The sequence below is a fragment of the Rhipicephalus sanguineus genome, chromosome 3 (genome assembly GCF_013339695.2).
Source record: "Rhipicephalus sanguineus isolate Rsan-2018 chromosome 3, BIME_Rsan_1.4, whole genome shotgun sequence".
In the NCBI taxonomy this organism is placed as follows: domain Eukaryota; kingdom Metazoa; phylum Arthropoda; class Arachnida; order Ixodida; family Ixodidae; genus Rhipicephalus; species Rhipicephalus sanguineus.
Genome location: NC_051178.1, coordinates 76,975,421 through 76,995,637, shown reverse-complemented (window position 1 = coordinate 76,995,637; position 20,217 = coordinate 76,975,421).

Below are 20,217 nucleotides of genomic sequence, written 5' to 3'. Positions count from 1 at the left end.
TAATTATAGTAATGACTGTGTGTGTTTGCCTATGACACAGATTTCGCTATGGTGGCTAACGTACTACACGAGTGATGGCGATAGGCGCAACCGATTGAGCGGGCGGTATTTCGTTTTTTCACATTCATGCTGCTTAGAACCTTCTGATCATTGATGCAGTAACAGAAGGTAATATAAAGACCACTCAGCCATTTTTTGTACAATAAAATCACACTCAACTGCCTTGTGATGACCGCACCGCACTGTGCGAGTGAATTACTTATAAATAAAGTTGCTCTCGCTCCAAAAAGGATTATACAGGATTATACCGGCTTGTGCAATTATTCTTTTTTCTGATTGCATTTTGGGGCAGCTCTGGCGCAAAAGTGACGTACCGGTTCCGCATCATTTCTAAGAAATTCGGAAGACACTGTTCGCAGCTTCGTTCAAGGTTGTCCGAGTGTCTTGTCAAGTAGTAGCTATTACATGCACGTGATTCATCGCATAGATTATACTGCAAGGCAGGTTCAGGAAAAGCATTTCTTGTCATTTCTGCACTATGCATTGAAGCCGTGGATTAAAGGCGCTTTTTAGTTAGCAGCACATACGCCCAGTTAACCGGGGCTGACACCTATATTTCTTTCCTAATTATAGCGTTTATTGAAATCATGGATATGTTATTGAATTTCTAGGCTGCCGATGATGCATAAGTTAGCAGGTATAAACTGTCATCAATGTTTTTGCTTTCGCTTTGCATCGATCAGTGAGGTTAACGGGCCAGATTTTAATTCAAGTTTTAAATAGCAGCGACAATCCCACGCAGAGGCCACAATGGTACAGCGAAAGCTGTTATCAGATCAAACCAACAACGGATTTTGTTATCGTAGTTATCCGCCGGTGTCCGCAGAGCTACTGCGCACAATGAGAAAAAAACAAAAAAAAACAAAGTTTTGAACGGGATTTGAACATGAGGACTCTGCGTGGCAGTCAAGTATTCTTCCAGAGCCACGCCGGTGCTAATGCGAACGCATCGGACGCTTAATTCGAAGGTTGGGAGTTCGGATCCCAACGACGGAAAGCGTGACCTTTCGTCAACATTATTTTATTTGAATTTACGTCATAATAGCTACACTATAACTGAAGCCAACAATTAATGTCACCTATGATTCCCTTGGCACATATCTGTCACCTGTGATTTCCTTTTGGAATCATTTGGTCAAGGTTAACAAAGGAACGAGTCCTTCGAAACATTTCCCTGCGTGTTGTTGCGTGTTAGAGTGTATTCAAATCACCTGTTGATCTCGCAAAACGTAATTGCTTAAGGGCGTATGGTACAGTGGATAGACTGAGAAAGCGAATTTTATTTTATCACCAGCAAATGCTGCACTTTGTCTGGATGGGAACTGTGCAGGACTAAGCGCGCTCAAGCGCCTGAAGCCATTTCAAAATGGCGCCAATAACAGCGCCTCCTGGTGGACGCGTGTTTGTTCGTCATCATTGTTTCAGACTGCATGTGATCTTTAGCAACATATAAAAATGTGCTCAATTGCTGCCATTTTTATCAGTCGTAATTGCAGATTTTCCAAAAAAAAACGCAAGGCCTGCGCTGAAACCGCAGCACAGTCACACCGAAAACTGGAAGAGCGGCGTTTCTAGGGCCTGTTGTAAGCGCTCTTGGGGCTGCTAATACAAGTACACTAGCAAGGTAACCACTACGCCATAAATCACAATTTTTGTGATGTTGGGAAGCACCTACTAAGCCATTATTCTTTATTCTGCGGAGAAGTGAGGCACCAGCTACACGTCTGTAAGGCATTATGTGCACTTTGTTGAGGCTACGACTGGTGACGATGAAGAATTATGGCTGAGCCCTTTGTAATGGGTTGGAAGCTTTAAACGGCCCACCAGTTATGCAATTTGGATTGGGTGACGCCCGGTCGCTATTTCTCTCTCCGCCATGCTATATAACATACGTGTACGTGGGAGAGAGAAGGGGGACAAAGAACTTTATTGAGATTCCCAAGAAATGGATCATGCGCTTACGGGCTTCCATGGCAACCAATACAAGTGCACTTGAGAGGAACCCACTAGGCTATAAATCATTGTAATTTCTGAGAAGTAGGAAAGCAGGCAATGCCATTTTTCGCCATTCTACGGAGAGCCGTGGTGCCTGCTAAACGCACGTGAGTCATTATGCGCTCTTTTTTGATGCTGAGCCTGATGACGATGAATAATTATGGCGGAGCCCTTTGTAATGGGATGGAAGCATTCAACTACCAACTCGTTGCGCAATTCGCATTGTGTGGCGCCTGGTTACAGAATTCACGTTGTGCGGCGCTTGGTGCTTATTTTAGTCTTCTACCACGCTACATTGCATATGTTAATGTGGTTTCTTCCGGACAAGAAGCCTGTATAGGGCCTTTTTGCAAAGCAGTTTTGAAGCACCGGCATGGCTCATAGGTTGAATACTGGGCTCCCACGCAGAGGGCCGAGGTTCGAACCTCGTTCGTTCCTCGAATTTTTTTTCTTATTTCGTTTTTTTTCTTATTTCAAGCGATAGTGGTTACTGACACCGGCGGCGGCGGCGAACAACTACGGCGCCAAAAACGGCCGCTGAAGTGATATCATAACAGCTTTCGCTGTAAAAAGAGGAATCCTTGCATAGCGCACAGCATCGAAGCCATTGCTTTTCACTGTGAGCACTTTCCGCGCGCGCTTTTTAAACATGAATTTGGGTTTTTCGCAGGATCGCTTTTCTGAAACTTTTCGAACCTTGATGTACCCTTTCAGGATAACTACCCGCCGACTACGCTGACAGTTTAAGAGATTATACTAAAATTGCCTCCTAATACTGTGAACAAGCACTTTGAAAAACTGTTTGTGTTGCAATTTAGAAAAAAAGATGAATTTGAAAGTTTCGTTTTATGGCATGTGACAAGTTAGGACACTACTTTTTGTCCTGTGATATAAATGTATGAACCCATTAAATAAAATTAGAGATTGAATCCACTGTCATGTGAAAATAGTGTGTAAAATATTACGTTCATGCTGCTTTTTTTTATTTTTTGTTGCTGAGAAAATGTGCCTATAACTTTTCAGGCCAACCAATTTTTTTCGCAAACACAAAACATTGCACTAGGTCGCGCAAGTCTGGGTCACAGAAGAGCTGGGGGGCACGTTTCGGCTTCTCTTGCTAACAAAGTGTACAAAATGCTTGGGCGCGGTGACTGAACGTGTGGCCATTCATGACGATGATCATTTTCTCTCTACGATACACGGCAAACCTCGGATATAACAGCACTGCTGTAAAATTCCTAAATGCGACACAGAAATTGGCCAGATCCACTACAATTCAGCTTCGATTGTTAACCATCTGTGCAAGATACATGGGAGTGATTGGGCGCGTGCCGGTTCATGATGATGACCGTTTTCTATCTACGACGCACAGCAGACCTCTGGCATACTAGCTGTGCTGTAAAAAAGGCGCAAAGCCTGCCGTAAAGAGCTACTGCGAGGCAGTGTCGTACAAAACGTGTTTCAAGGAACGACGTTCCAGGAACTAGTTCCTCTTGGGAGGCACGTTACGTTTACGCAGGAACGGCACAGGGCACGGCGTTCCTTCTCTAAATGTTTCCAGACATTGAACACTGGAACGGATGCAGCACATCATCTGCAAGCAGGGCGCATGCGCGACCGCGTGAGGCGCGAAGAAAATTTGCAGTGGCTTAGCTCGGCTATGCCAGGATATATGTAGCGTTAGCAAAGGTTCAGCTGATTATACTTAGCTTTCCAGATTGTCTAGGCTTATTAGCCTTCTTCTGTTCATTCTTCGTACGCTGAACCGCTAATTGCCAGGCAAATACTTCGGGATCCGATGAGGTAAGCTTCTCGGCTCTTCTGCGCGGTTGAGTAGCATTTGCGCTCTCCTTCTCCATGGCGTTACCCACATGCAAACGCCAGTCAGAGGCGCTGTAAAGCGGCTCCAGCGCAGTGTCAGAGGGCTACTGCACAGCGAAGACGAATAGCTGCGCGCCCGCCGGCGCCAGTGTGTCTGCAACGGCTACGACGTCACTACTCTCGAATGCGCAGACCAGCAGCGGCGAGTCGCGCGCGGCGGTGGCGGTGTCTGCGCGCGCGCCGGCGCCAGTGTGTCTGCCGCGGCTACGACGCCACTCCTCCCGAACGCGCAGACCAGCAGCGGCGTGTCGCGCGCGGCGGAGGCGGTGAGCGCGTAAGATCCCGACTCCGGTGAGCCAGCTGTGTGACATCACTGATCCTCGCGCATGCGCAGCACGGCTCATGAGGATCCATACGAAATTGGCTCCGGCTAGGCAAGTGTAGCTAACTCTACAAAACAACCGCTCGCCTGTTACGCCAGTATACTGCATCTTGACTCACTTCAAGGCGTCCAGCGAGGGCGCAGGTGGGCCAACGACTCCACGACTGTCCACGTGCGGGAGCATTAGCAGACTTTGTTTTCATTTTGCGTGCATCATTCTCACGGCAAACTAGGGCCATTCTGGAGACTGTACACACCGCGAATAATTTTACTTGACACTGGAGAATCATCGAACCGCATTGTAAGGCCGCCGCCAGGACAGGGTGTGCTTTTTCTAACAGCAGATCTCTTTACCTTAGCAACACTCAGCGTCGAATCCGAAAACTTCGCCGTGTTCGCGCCACAGAAATTGGACAAACCGCACCATCAAGTACAATAGGTCTGAGAGAATGCGAACACAGTGGACGAATAGAGTGGAGCGTAGCAAAATAATGGTGAGCGTTGGGGAAGGAGGATTCGGGTTATGTGCTTGGCTATCGAACAAGTTCAGTTCGAGAGCTGGAGCACCGGAAGCGTCTCTGTCACGCAATGAACGATAAACGCACATTCACAGCTACATTTTTATTTCTGCCTCTGAGCCTGCCCTCGCCTCTAATACCTCGTTTGACTTTGTTCATATTCGTGGACAACACCCTCAAGTGCTTCGGTGGAATGCCTCTTCAGCATTGCCAACAAAGTGCACACGACCAAACATGCTGCTCTACCAGGCACCAACATGGAGAAACAATACTTGCTCAGTTCAAACAAGGGGCTTCACTTAGTTGGGTATATGTATCCTGGACGTCATTTCACACTCATACTGCAATATAGAATCAGTACTCAAGTACACAGGTTGGCAAAAACATTGGAGCTCACTGAGACTCACTCAAGAATAATATTCTGCTCTGAGGGCTCACTCGGACTCAGACTCACCAACATTTTCCGCAACCGGACTCACACAGACTCATACTCACAGAACGTTTTCAGAACCGGACTCACTTGGACTCCAGCTCACCAACACATGACTGGGCCGGACTCACTCAGACTCAGGCTCAATGCTTGATTCAGTCTGAGTGAGTCGACTCAGTAGTCCGTTAACGGTCTTTAATGTTCTTTAACGGCAATATATCAAATAATCGATGCTCTACGATGGGTCTTTTGATCTTGGACCTTCACATATGCATTACAAGTGGTTTCAATCCATTAAGGACATTTTTATGAAATCATCGACTCACACGAGATGTTTTGTCAAGACCTTCCCTTGAAAGGGTTTGCGGTGGGAGGTCATGGCAACACCCCGCCCCCCAACGGGAACGTGTTCCCTTCGCATTGGAGTAACTTGTAACGAGAACTCGTTCCTAATTTGGAACGGAACGAGAAATGAGATTTTGTTCCTGTTTTGAAGGAACGTGTGCAACACTGCTGCGAGCGGACACCAGATGCACGCTCATGCAATGCACAAAATTTTACTGTAAAATACCCAACAGTTGTGAGATATAAAACTGAAACCATGTTCCCCATTTACCTTATCATTATCGCGGCATGGTGTAAAAACTGAAAGTGACGATACACTCCTTACCCCCATCCCGCCATGTGAGAGAAGACAATCCACGCAATTCCGACTCCAAAATAAGGGGCGCCGAGCAATAAACACAGCTCGAGATGTGCTTGAAACAACAGGTTCCAAAACGTAATCACCAAGCACAGAAACCAGCAAGAACATCAGGCACAGCAACCAGCCTAGTAACGCGTGCCTCTGAAAGTAAGAAAAACCAAACCTGTGTAATATGTCACTCCCGCATCGCCAGTAGGGCCCAAACAAAGCAGATATTGCAACAGCAGGTTTATCAACATTATCAGTGATGAAAAGACAATAAGCAGTTGATGTTGATTGCACGCGTAAGGCTTTTTTTCTTTAATGCGCATTATTTCTTACACCAATCAAAGACACTCTGACACTTTCTATTATCTATCTAGTCGTCTACGTCTCGGCGATCTCCTGGTCTCCTCCCTAATTTGGTACACAGTAAAATTCGCATTGGATCACGTGAGCATATGACAAACACCATTCGCGGGCCATCACATAATAACGTGACTTCCCTGTCGCCTACGTCATGAAATCCTTTCCACGCTCCACGTGTGCTCCATACCCGCATACCGCGGCCCGTGGTATGTGGGTACGGCACACATGTTATTCAGTATCTCGCAACACATATTCAAAAACACGACAGCGTGAAGGAGCCCGTGTCACAGAAAATGCGGTGCCGGCGTCGACAGCGTTGTCGATGGGTAAAATATCCTCATAGAAGCAAGGAATAAAAGTCGAGCCTCGAGCCGCAATGGAACACAGGCATCCCGCGTTGTCGTGAGGCTGTTTACCTCAGAGCACGTGAGTGCTTGAAACTACTCCGGGAAAAGACTATATACAAGCGTCATGTCGAGACAACGCCACTTGTGGTGTCAGTGGTGGCTCTCCGCTTTCATTCCAATGTAATAAACATTACATATGTAGTACTTTAATTGGTGTATTCATGCGGAATTAGGGCATCGACGAAGCCTATATAAACATAATGGAAGAAATCTACAGCGCATCCACAGCCACTATAGTCCTTCATAAAGAAAGCGACAGAATCCCAATAAAGAAGGCCGTACGGCAGGGAGATACGATCTCTCCAATGCTGTTCACAGCGTGTTTACAGGAGGTTTTCAGGACCCTAGATTGGGAAGAATTAGGGATAAGAGTTAATGGAGAGTATCTTAATGACCTGCGATTCGCTGATGACATTGCATTGATGAGTAACGCGGGAGACGAATTACAGCTCATGATTACTGAACTGGATACGGAAAGTAGAGGAGTAGGTCTGAAAATTAATATGCAAAACTAAAGTCATGTGGAAAATCTTGGCAGAGAGCAACGCTTTGCGATAGGTGGCGAGACACTGGAAGTTGTAAAGGAGTACGTCTACTTAGGACAGGTAGTAACCGCGGACGAGCCGAACCATGAGCGTGAAATAACTAGAAGAATAAGGATGGGATGGGGCTCATTCGGCAAGCATTATCAAATCATGAATGGTAGTCTACCACTATCCCTCAAGAGGAAGGTATATAACAGCTGCATCTTACCGGTACTTACCTACGGAGCAGAAACCTGAGACTTACAAAGAGGGTTCAACTTAAATTGAGGACGACGCAGCGAGCGATGGAAAGGAAATGATAGGTGTAACCTTAAGAGACAGGAAGAGAGCAGAGTGGGTCAGGGAACAAACGGGGGTTAAGGATATCATAGTTGAAATCAAGAAGATGAAATGGAGATGGGCGGGGCACGTAGCACGTCGGCAGGATAACCGGTGGCCATTAAGGGTAACTGACTGGATTCCAAGAGATGGCAAACGCGTGAGGGGGAGACAGAAAATTAGGTGGGTAGATGAGATAAGAAGTTGTAGGTATAATGTGGCAGCAGAAAGCACAGGACCGGGTTGATTGGCGGAACATGGGAGATGTCTTTGCGCTGCAGTGGGCGTAGACAGGCTGACGATGATGATGATGATGATGCACGCCGGACTTTAGATGACATCAAGCAACATTCAGTGAATTCCCTTACAAGGCTCTCTTTGACTAGGTAGTAGTTCTGGTTCGATGTCGTTGGCAGCAAGAAACAGAATCCACGTCTTCTATATCAGATTCCGTGGTTCAGAAGTCTTCAGCTCCGTAACCTGGACGAAATCCATCAGAATGGCGATAACGGTTCCCTTTGCAATGTTTCGCAACTCATTTCCAAAGTTGGTAAGCAGAACCATTGGTACATATCCCACGTAACTGAACAAGGCCTCGTGCCATGCAGATCCCTTTTTGAAGTATCAGTCGGTGTTGCTGTCAGCAAATCCTTCGAAGTCACTGAATCATGTGTTGGTTACTGCGCAGATATGCTCGATCTCGGTGGTACCATGACGTCGTCATCCCGCAATACAAAGGTCCTGTACGTTTTCTTCGATGTCGAAGGTAGCGATACCGTGCCTCGTCGAAAATGAGACATAACGATTCTCGCAAGTTGAATACATCGCCGTTATGTCGTAACGTCGGAAATACATGCCGATAATGAAGTCTTTTGAGCATTCGGGCAGCACAATATGGCTGGCGGACGTAAGTGAAACCCCGAATTCCGATTCTTGCGGTGCATATTCCCGTCGGGGTCGATGAGGTGCCCTCCTCGCTTCTTATTACTGAATAATCTGCGCCTGTATCTACCAGCTCAATGACTTCGTAGTCATCAACGAACACACGTAAATCGGAAGCAAACGTCACTATAAAGCACCGAATTCTGAGTGTGTCGTCGTCGTTCACAGTCAGTGATGGAGGTTCTTCTGCATCAGCGTCGACAGTGGCCTTGCCCCCGCTGGTCGCTGACTCTAGCTTTCCCGACGCGGACTTGGTGAACGATGCTACGGCGAGCTTGCTGAAAAGCGGGGGCTCGGCGACCGATACCTCTCCGTCATCGTTGCTCGAGGTTGGCGTTGTTGAAAGCCACGTGAGCTTTGATGACCCTACAGGTATTCCTCGATTTCGAAGGGGCGCTCACCATTTCGTGGTCGAAGTGCATTTACGGGAAAACCACGAAGTGTTGCCTGGCCATATTTGCACTTCGATAGATATGGCCAGCCTCCCCACAGTGGTGGTGCTGAAGTGTGCTTGCGACATCGGGTGCTGCGTAGGGGTACCGGCTGCGACGGTCGACACGTCCGGGAGGTCCTCGCAATAGCGCATCGGTATAGGGCATTCTCGGTTGCGGTTGTAGTGGCAATTCTTGCGCTGCTTTAGCTGAGGTTGCCGTACCACCTGCCTACCTCCTCGCGGATCACGTCAGCCAGGGACGAATACAGCGGAGCGTTCTGGTCAAGCCGCTGCTTCTGAGCTCTTCTCGTACAACAGACCGTACTAGCTCCCGTAGTACTTCCATGCTGTTTCCGTAGACTGGTGGCATTAAGTCCAGAGACGTGATGTTCATGCCTAGGCTGTATATCCTTGCTCCATGTTGTAGCGTCCTTTCTACTGTAGTCGCCTCGGAGCGGAACTCAACGACGGGGCGAAGCGGGCTCCGAACCAGCCCGGCAAAGAGTTCCTGCTTTACGCCTCGCATCAGATGACGCACCTTCTTGTCTTCGCTCATATATCGATCTGCTCGGCGCAATAGGCGAGACATGTCTTCCACATACATGACAACGCTTTCGTTGTTGCGCTGGCTTCTTGTTTGGAGGGCAGCTTCGGCTCTCTCTTTGCGGTCTTTATTCGAGGAAGCAGCGAGCAGCTCCTGTCGAAAGTCATCCCATGACAGGAAAACAGCTTCGTGGTTCTCATACCACGTTGGAGCGCTATGTTCCAATGCGAAGTAAACGCTTCCGTGCCTCATATCACTTAGCCTTTGCGACGCGTTCAAGTGTTCAAGCCAGTCTTCTGAGTCCCCGAAGCTGTCACCGTGGAAATGCTTTGGCACCATTGGCTGTTCACCATGTTGTTAGCTGGCCTAACCTGAGCTTTAATGTCCGTCGCGTCTCCGTTCACAGCCGTTGAGGATTTAATGGAATTCGACAAAGGTGTAATTCAAGATCCTCACCACGTAGGCGTCGACTGCAGCGCTGATGAACTCGTTGGGTCCAAGTCGCTGTAGTTCTGGACTACGTTCTGTCACTCGAGAAGGACTTGGCATCATACCCAGCACATCCGCCAGATTTGTAACGCACAGTTCCAGAACCCGCTTTTAATAAACTAAACTTGTTGGGGCGAACTTGTGCCCTAGAAGGAAACAACTAAAAGGTGTCCTAGCAGTCCCGACAACAGTCCTCTTCTTTGTCTTCTCATCTCCACCTCTTCTTCTTCTCCTTTTCATGTGTTCTGCGTAGGTCGCGCGCAGAGGCTATTCTCTGGGTCGCAGGCACGTGCTCTCCGCCACACTTTTGCTTTAGTTTCGCACGTATGCCGCAATAAATCCGGAGGGCGTAGGACCGGCCAGCGCGCGTAGTTTGAAATCATCTTGTGCCAGTATTACACGACGAATGGATTTCAAATATAGCAAAACCAAGTGCGAATTGAATATTTCGCCACTGACTTAGGAAAAAAAGTCACAGTTTCGCCGTAAGGGCGAAGCAATGAATGCGAGAGCAAGAAACTAATGCTATACGAAGTGAGGTTTGCCAATGGATACTCTCAGTTTGAACAGCGCTCCTGTTGCAAAGGCCGCCGAAGCAGCGAAGGAAACTAGCGTGCTTCTAGTGTCGAGCTGTGACACTTTATAGTTCGCGCTCATCTTCTGTTTGTTCGGACATCACGGTGAAAGCTCGAAACATCCCTCTTCCCCTCACCACGAGAAAACCGCGCGCGCAGACAGCGGAAGGGCAAGGTTCTCCCTGCGCAAATATAAAAGAAGCGAGCGAGCTCGCCGACGACTTTTAAATCCGCCCGTCGCGCTCCTCGCGCCATCTCGCTGGTAAAGAAGAAACGCTTATAAGCGCTTGCCGTATCTGAGTCCTGCCAGCGGTAAGGGGTGTGTATATAACGCTCGCCGTTAGCTACCTGAATGGTCTGCGCTTTCTGGCGTAGTGATTAGCGTCACGCGCTGCGGAACGAGAGGTCGCTGGTTCGATTCCGCGCTTCGGAAGCATTTTTCTGAATTATTTTTCTTTGAAACTTCGATATATATATATATATATATATATATATATATATATATATATATATATATATACATATATATATATGTGTGTGTGTGTGTGTGTGTGTGTACATACATATACGGTGCATGACGGCGGCGACGGCAAAATCCAGCCGAGACTGTCCATAGAATTGGTATCGCAATAAAAACTTTTTTTCGCCAGCAATTCACAAATATGCAGTATTATCGTGTGTGAGTTAACCAGGAGGAATATCCTGCATTGTATAAGAGCATGGCTCTGCAGGACCGCATCTGTCGTTAGTTAACATTAGCATGAAAGACTGTTAGCTGCTCACGATTTACTGTCACTATAACTCCAATTATATGGACAGTCTCGACGGGCTTTTGCCGTTGCCGTCGCCGTCATGTCCCGTATGAAGTACAAATTGTTAAGATCCCCCGCGCATCGTATGTTCTACCAGGGGTAAAAGCGTGCGAGCGGGGGCGACGACCGCGGCCGAAACAGAGATCAAACGAGCCGGCCCATGTCCTTCGATCAGTGGGTGCATGCGACAACATCACCCACTCGGGAGGCCTGCCGTCGAAACTGACAGAAAATGCCCCGCCTGTCTTTAACGAGCATGCAAAGACTCGAGGGGGGTTTTGCGCGAGCACAACTTTGAAATTTGAATCTAAGGGCGCGGTTGCGATCAATCACAGCGGGCGGCTCGCATGCCCTTTTGCGCGCTGCACTATCAACGCGAAGTGACTATGCGGACAGAGCATCTCTCCCTGGAGCGGCCGTATTCTCTTTCATCAGCGTTTCGTAGTTACGCGAGATCGATAAAAAACAGTTAGCTGCCAGCCTGACTTTGTATAGCACAACAAATTGTTGCTAATCGCATTCATTGTTCGCGGTTGCGGTGAAATTATTATTTTTTTTCAAACGTGGTCACATATTTCTTGTACAATGAGGAGTGCACTGGCTGCACGAGGCGTCGCCTCGCGTAGGCCGTGGTGAGAATGTAGCACTGAAAGAGTTATTGTGCGAAAATCTGGCTGATTCATCATGAAGTACTGTCGTAGTGAGTTCAATACGAGAGAAGCTACCGATACAGGAGTGCGTAGTGTTTGAATTCCCCACCCCTGTGCAGGATAGCAAGCCGGTTGTTACTACCAGGTTAACTTCCCTGCCTTTTCCTTTTCATCTATTTCTCTCTCTCTCTCTAGAAACAGTACAGGAATAATATGCTGCGTGCAGCGTTACATTGGATTGCAAGAAAGCGAAACCGTAAGGAGACTACCATTAATCAACATCGGAAGCATTAAAGATGTTACCTTTACGGTGTTCTAAAAGAAAGAAAACATGTGCATTTTTATATCTGTTGATCTAGTAGCAAAGAATAGCTATCACCGAACAGTTTCAATCAGAGCGATATTTATATCTTGAAAACTAATTCGCAAATTTGTGGCTACGTGGTGTGGTATGCAATTTGGCTGAAATGTTCAGAGAACACAGTCGGGCAGCGTTTACCGACTGTGTTCAAGATTTTTGAAGCCCCCTTTGCGATGGTCGTTTTCCACGTTTGATTTTTAAAAATACAGTACATTAGGTCCATAATAACAAATTATCATAGCGATATTTATTCACTCAATAATTTGCTTTACTTTTCTTGTGTACCATGTGAGCCAAGATAGACAATATACGCAGGTATATAATTAGCGCAATATTATCAACATCGACAATTTCGTTCCATGTGTTCGTATTAGAACGGCGTCACAGAAACAATACGCAATCCGTATCATTTGACGATGGCTTGACTTTCACGGTGTCTGTCAAATGCATTATAAGGAGAACCCTTGTTAAAGTGGTATATATTTTCCCCTTCTTCGTGTAAGTATCTTGCCAACGCTCTTACTCTGATCTGCGAATTAGCGTCTGTACGAGTGTATTACTATGAAACTTGTACTGGTGGGCTACGGTGTGCTCAGCATAACAACACAGTGTGAAAAGTGGCCCTCTCCAAATGTCATCAAATCACATACACTCCAATGTCTTCAATCACATAGCAATTATGTGGACAGCCTCGACGGGTTTTTGCCGTCGCCGTCATGTCCCTCCCGTATGAAGTCCAATTGATAAGATCCCCCCCGCGCATCGTAGTTTCTACCGCGGGTAAAAGTGCGCGAGTGGGGACGACGAATGCGGCCGAAGCAAAGATCAAACGAACCGGCCCATTTCCGTGACTCGAAGGGTGCATGCGGTAACATCACCCCACTCGGGAGGCCTGCCTTCGAGGTAGACAGGAAACGCCCCGCTCGTTTTTAACGAGCCTTGAAAGACGCGAACACGCGTGGGGGGGAGGAGTGTCGCTAGAGCGGCAACTTTAAACTTTGAATCTAAGTGCACGGTCGCGATCGCTGGCGCGCCGGCTATATCGACAACCATCACAGCGGGCGCGTCGTCTACCCTTCTATGTGCTGCGCTGTCGGCGCGAAGTGACTATGCGGAGAACATCTCTCCCTGGAGAGGCCGTATTCTCTTACACCAGCGTTTTGTAGTTACGTGAGATCGGATACAAAACAGTTAGCTGCTAGCCTCACTTTGTATAACGCTAAAATTTGTTGCTATCGCATTCATCGCTTCGCCCTTGCGGTGAAACTGCGGCTTTTAGATGCGAAGCATCCTATGGCGGAGCTCGAACGGTGCGCGGCGTGACCACCCTTACTGCGCATGCGCAAGTCCTCTCCACACCCCTTTCTCCCCCTCTCCACTCCCCCTTTCCTCCTCTCTACTTCCCCTCTCCCCTCCCCTCTGAAACGCGGGCTCGTCATGCCGAAACGCTACTTTTTTAAATTCGAAGCACTTCTTAGGGAACTTCTGCGACATTAAGCGCATCTACTTGTCATATGTGATGAACACATATGACAGGTAGTAACATGACAATCATGGCATGCATTTTATGTACGGCATGATTTACATCCCACGCTCATGGTGCGCTTAGGGCTGTTTCCCTGGCTTGATATACACCAAAACTTGTACTGCGTGACGTGACCGTATGACGAACATAAATGACAGGTCCTTACACACCAGTCATAACATGCATGTAATGTACGGCATGATTTACATGACAATGTCTTGGTGTCCTTCCGGCCGTTTCGTTAGTTGGATATACACCAAACTTGGTATGGGATGACATGAGTGCGTGACGAACATAAACGACAGGTCATGCACTGCATATACCAGAATATAGGTTTCATTATATTAACGACTGTACATGCATGAATGCATGATAAACATGCGATATACAGTGAGCTAGATGTCATGATATGAAAGACTTCATTTGCCTCAAAGGCAAACAAGGCGATGTATGCAGCTCTTTGCTGGCTGCTTCGCATTACGTCGATTCTCAGTGTGCGGGATCTGCCGGATTTTTTTCATAATCAGGAGGTACGCAATGATATGCATCAAAGCCCAGCTGGTTTTTGTGAAGTAGTTATATCGTTACACGACGTCGCTTATCACACATGCTTTCCGACCGTTGATGTTAGGGTTCGCTAATACACGGGTTGTTTCAAGATGTGTTGTCTATAGTTTTTTTTAAATAAAGAAAGCGCGATATTTGCCTACAGACCGCATTGCGGGTTCTGTGGCGGTAGGCATCTTAAGATAGCTAGTGACATAGATTACGGCAATACAGTCGAAACCACGATAACGAAATCCCGAGGGAACGAAATTCTCACCGCAACGAAATATTTTGGGAGCACCGGCGAACGTCCATAGGAGTGTTACGCAGGTTTAGTGTTGTCAGATTGTTTTAATTGAGGCAAGGCCTCTGACCGGAAAAGGAATGAGCCATTTTCGAACTCACACAAAAAATAACTTTATAGCACACAAAGTAAAGAGAAAAAACAAAAAAACACACAACAGCACCAAATAGTCAAGCTATGCCTAAACTAACATCATGGTGTCCGGTGCTATCAAATGTATTTAAGTTTCAGGGGACGTTCGAAAGAAGCAAGTCACCGGTTTTGAATCGCTGGTGGTGGCTCGGGCGGCGGAGTCGTCGCTGACACGTTGACGGTGACGGCGCTCGTGGAGCGGACGATGGGTTGAGTCGGCGCAGAGGTTACGGAGGGGCGGTCTTGGCAAAGCGGCTGGCCACCTTCCTGCCCACGTACCGAGCGTGGAATCTGGCGGCAGGCACCCGGGCTCGTCCCGTGGCTAGCAACTGGCAGCAGGAGTCCTCTCGGCAGCCGGGACAGTGATTTTCTGCGCTCCACGGAGGCTCAGCTGCCCGTATCCGCTGCTCGGACGATGGGAACGACCAATTCCCAGGTTTGCCCCTCTCCGAGGACGTCTGGAGGCAGACGCTGTCGGGCCCTTTGTGCGCGAGTCCGAAACCCGACGGCACAGACCCTGACACTAGCGCCTCGTCCGAGCTGTCCGAGTCAGACTGGCTGCCTTCTATTTCCTCCTCTTCCTCTTCTCCCCGTCTGCCGTGCCATCTTCCTATTGGCGGCGGCCACACGTGCCATGCCCCGCCGACGTCTTCCTCTTTGATGTGTCGCACGTGTCCGTTGCGCGGTGCTTCTATAGCATCACCTACCGCGTTTGGAAACCTTGCGCCACCAACACCAGGACACAGCACCGAATACATGACGCCCGCATTGTTCGCGCACTCACTCATCACAAGAGTCCCCCCCTCGATAAGTTTTTTTTATAAAAAAAAACTTGGAGCTCGATGAGTGACAGCTAACAGAGTAAAGTGTCTTGCCATGCACACATGGTCACTTGCTATGTGCATGTTTTCAATGGAGACCCCTATGCAGTTCAAATGAGCACACTTAACGGCAGAATATACACTTAGGAAAAAAACCGTGTAGTTCACCCAGTTCACTACATAGGTACATTACTGCACAAAATATTTAAATCAAAAGTTCACAGGCGAGATCACGAAAATCCAAATATATACAGATCTATCAGTCCGTTGCCCAGAATCCTAACCCAGAAAATCCACCGGTCATTGACCTTGACGCTTACGTGATAGCGTCCCACACGAGACGAACGGCATGGGCCTTCGACATGCAGCAAAGCGCCAGAGACGCTTGGCAGCGTTTCCGCCCAGAGGTCTGGCTGCAAATCTTTATGAGCGTCAGACGTACTGCCGGCCTGATGGCTCGAAACCAGCAAACGTCACACCCAACAGGACATGTTGCTTGTCTGTGCCCCGAGTGAGGAGCGTTCGACAGACTGCTCTAGGCACATGAAACGTCTGGTCGGGACCGATCAGCTGCATAGGGTTTCGATATCTCATACGAACTGCCTTCTCCCTCACAGGATGCCAAAGAGGTCGTATCGGCTTCGTCATTGCTCAAACAGCAGTACATTGGCACTCTGTTACTACCTTCTGCGTATGTAATGGTGGGCTCCCTCAACACTACTTGTCATGCCAGTTAGCTCATCACGTGAGCCAACAACAGCGCATACTGAAGACTGTACTTGTGATTCCATCTTTCTTGATTTACATGTGCGTCTGAACTCTCTCCCGATTCTATCCGTACGCCTCATTTGCACTTAGCTGTGAAATGACGCTGCCTGAATCAATGGCAAGGTATTTGCATGGTCCTCCGCCATGCCCGAATCAGCTGATGTCGCAGCATGCAACACCCTTGGTGAATCTGCGTGAAACTCAGAGCTCGCTCTACGGCATTCGCCGTCTTGATACTCAAGAACGCATGGCGTTCTTTCAATGGAATTATTCTGAGGTACCCTTGCCTCTCCAATGCATGTGCTTTTCCTCCTAGAGGTTGTAAAGCACAGCTCATCTTTAATGGAACCCTTCTGTTCCTTGCTCCCGAAGCCTTGTTCTGCTTCGTCAAGCTCAGCTAAGTTTTCCCAGTTCCCTGGCTGCCCGTCTCTATTCCATCTTCAAGCCTGACACCTTGTTCTAGCGAAATGTTATGGTGAGATTGAAGGTCACTCTTATTCAATGAGTCCAACCCACCCTTGCGACTACCTTCTCGAGCGCAGACCTCAAACTCATCTTCACGGAAGCTAACCGACGGCATATCATGGCTCTCTGTTTTTAGCCCCGTCTTTAAAGCATCTGCAAGCTTTAGCTTCAGCAGAAGTGTTCTCTGCTTTATTTCCTCAATTTCTAACTCGTCGATTCGTGCTCTCCTTTCTTCTTCCAGTTCTGCTGCTCTCTCTGCGCGCGCTCGAGCTTCTTGTTTTTCAGATCACTCTTTCAACTCCGCGCCCTCTAACCCCATGCGCACGCCCAACGCTATAAATTCCGCCAAGCTCATCGCCGTGACTCTCTAGTCGTGCAAGTAGGAAAAATGGCTTCGTCCTGTCCCGTCCTGTCGTAGCGGACGCCAATTTGTTACGCAGGTTTAGTGTTGTCAGATTGTTTTAATTGAGGCAAGGCCTCTGACCGGAAAAGGAAGGAGCCATTTTCGAACTCACACAAAAAAAATAACTTTATAGCACACAAAGTAAAGAGAAAAAACAAAGAAAAACACACAACAGCACCAAATAGTCAAGCTATGCCTAAACTAACATCATGGTGTCCGGTGCTATCAAATGTATTTAAGTTTCAGGGGACGTTCGAAAGAAGCAAGTCACCGGTTTTGAATCGCTGGTGGTGGCTCGGGCGGCGGAGTCGTCGCTGACACGTTGACAGTGACGGCAATCGTGGAGCGGACGATGGGTTGAGTCGGCGCAGAGGTTACGGAGGGGCGGTCTTGGCAAAACGGCTGGCCACCTTCCTGCCCACGTACCGAGCGTGGAATCTGGCGGCAGGCACCCGGGCTCGTCCCGTGGCTAGCAACTGCAGCAGGAGTCCTCTCGGCAGCCGGGACAGTGATTTCTGCGCTCCACGGAGGCTCAGCTGCCCGTATCCGCTGCTCGGACGATGGGAACGACCAATTCCCAGGTTTGCCCGTCTCCGAGGACGTCTGGAGGCAGACGCTGTCGGGCCCTTTGTGCGCGAGTCCGAAACCCGACGGCACAGACCCTGACCCAGCGCCTCGTCCGAGCTGTCCGAGTCAGACTGGCTGCCTTCTATTTCCTCCTCTTCCTCTTCTCCCCGTCTGCTGTGCCATCTTCCTATTGGCGGCGGCCACACGTGCCATGCCCCGCCGACGTCTTCCTCTTTGATGTGTCGCACGTGTCCGTTGCGCGGTGCTTCTATAGCATCACCTACCGCGTTTGGAAACCCTTGCGCCACCAACACCAGGACACAGCACCGAATACATGACGCCCGCATTGTTCGCGCACTCACTCATCACAAGGAGTCAATGCATTTCTTAACTCGCGACTACGAAAGATATTGATACCACAGTCCCTCATTAACGAAATTTTGGAAACACGAGTGCGCAAACAATCTACTCTCGCAACATTAACTACATAAGAAAACTGCTGAAATGCATTCATGCTACACTTGAATTGTGCAAAACTATCGCTACACCGCACTCGAGAAGCAGCCGCCATCACTGTTTACAAAAAAAACATAAAGCAGGCGACATTGATGATGATGATGGCTTGCCGAACACCTGCTCGTTATCGCGGACTACGTAGCCAAATCTACAATCCTCATGGAGTTTCGTTCGTTGGCTTGGCTCTGTGCTTGGCTTTGTCGGCTTTGCGTGCATATGGTCGCGTGTGTGGAGCCATTTGTGGAACGTTTGCTTGGTCGCTTGGTGCAACGTGAACTGTGTGTTGCGATTGGTTCGTCCGATTTCGCTACATGCGAAGATGTCGTCTCCAACGAAAAAGCGGAAGTTGATCACGCTGGAAGATAAGCTGGAATCATACGTGAGGTGGAAAAGGGCGGGAAAAAAATGGATGTCGCCGAAGAATTCGGCATTGCGTGCGGCTCGCTGTCCACGATTCTGCGCTGATATGCTGATCTAGCGGAGCCGGAAGAAGGTTCGCCTGTAGGCGCACTTGATGACGGTACTGGTGACAGCGCAGTGTCGCCGTCACTCACCAGTGCATGGAGTGAACTTTGTGCCGTGGCAAACGGGATTCCCGAGCGAGAGGCATGAAATTGCTGCATGGTAAGGCCCGCCAAAGCAAACTTACTGACTTTTGGAAATAAAATGTGTTTTTTGTAAATTCCATATATTTTCTGCCGCATTCACGCGCCAACGAAATTCCCGCTAGAGCGAAATTTTGTGCTTTCCCCGCTTACTTCGTTATTGCGGGTTTAAACTGTAGTTATAGCAAATGAATTTCAACCTTGTAATTGGGGAAAGTAGACGTTTGGGTCCAATGTGAGAACTAATGTTTTTCACGCATATACGGCATTGTCGCTTTGCGATTTCCTAAATGTGGCCGCTGGTATTTTTTGTGCGCTGATGAAATCCACTCAACTTCGCTAGCGAAATCGAAACTGAATTGCCGACGAGCGCAACTACCATACGCTTCCGAAACGCGCTTCCCACTACCATACGCTTCTGAATTACTCTTAGTTACTTGGCGCGTAGTTAACTTTTACATGCTTTTATTGAACTGTAGACGTGTAGTGTGCGGCTTTCTGATTTTTGCGACTGCAAGTGTTCTCGGCAACGGGCGACCGCACCGTCACATTCCGCGAACCAGTTGATCATTTTCGCTACAAAGGCGCCGATGCAGATTAACGCGCATGCACGGGCGCGTATGCTCCACAAGCGTGCACATGCGCTCACACAGCGTTTTGGAGACCTTATTCGCACACCTCCCCCCCCTCCGTGAAACGTTGAAAAGCATCCAACTCTATTCTTTTGGAGCAAGGTAACATCTACCTAGATGCACTGGAGAGCGAGGCGAGCTTGCTAGGGATATCGCTCATGCGCAGACCCTGGCTCTACTTCACTGGCGCGCTCAGCCGACGAGCGGCCACCGCTCCGGCGCTCCCAAATATTTTGTGGGCGCCTGTACACACAGACTTACAAATCAATCACGAACATGTCGGGATAACCTAATAGAAAATATGAAGTCGCATGGCGATGTCGCAAAAAATGCAGTCCGATCGTGTGTTTGGTGCTAGCTTTGAGATTGGGCTAGTCGTTGTCCATCCTCAACAAACAGCGCTGGAGCGGACAACGGACAAAAGAAGGGAACAGCGCTTGTATTTTTTTCCGTTCTTTGTCCGTTGTAGCCTCCTGCGCTGTTTGTTGAACGTGTATTTGGTGTAGTTGAGATTTGCCCGTCATTTGGGTGACGAAGTCTTGGTGCATCTCCACGTCCCTATTTAAGGCCAGGTACGTAATTGACGTGCTTCCAGGT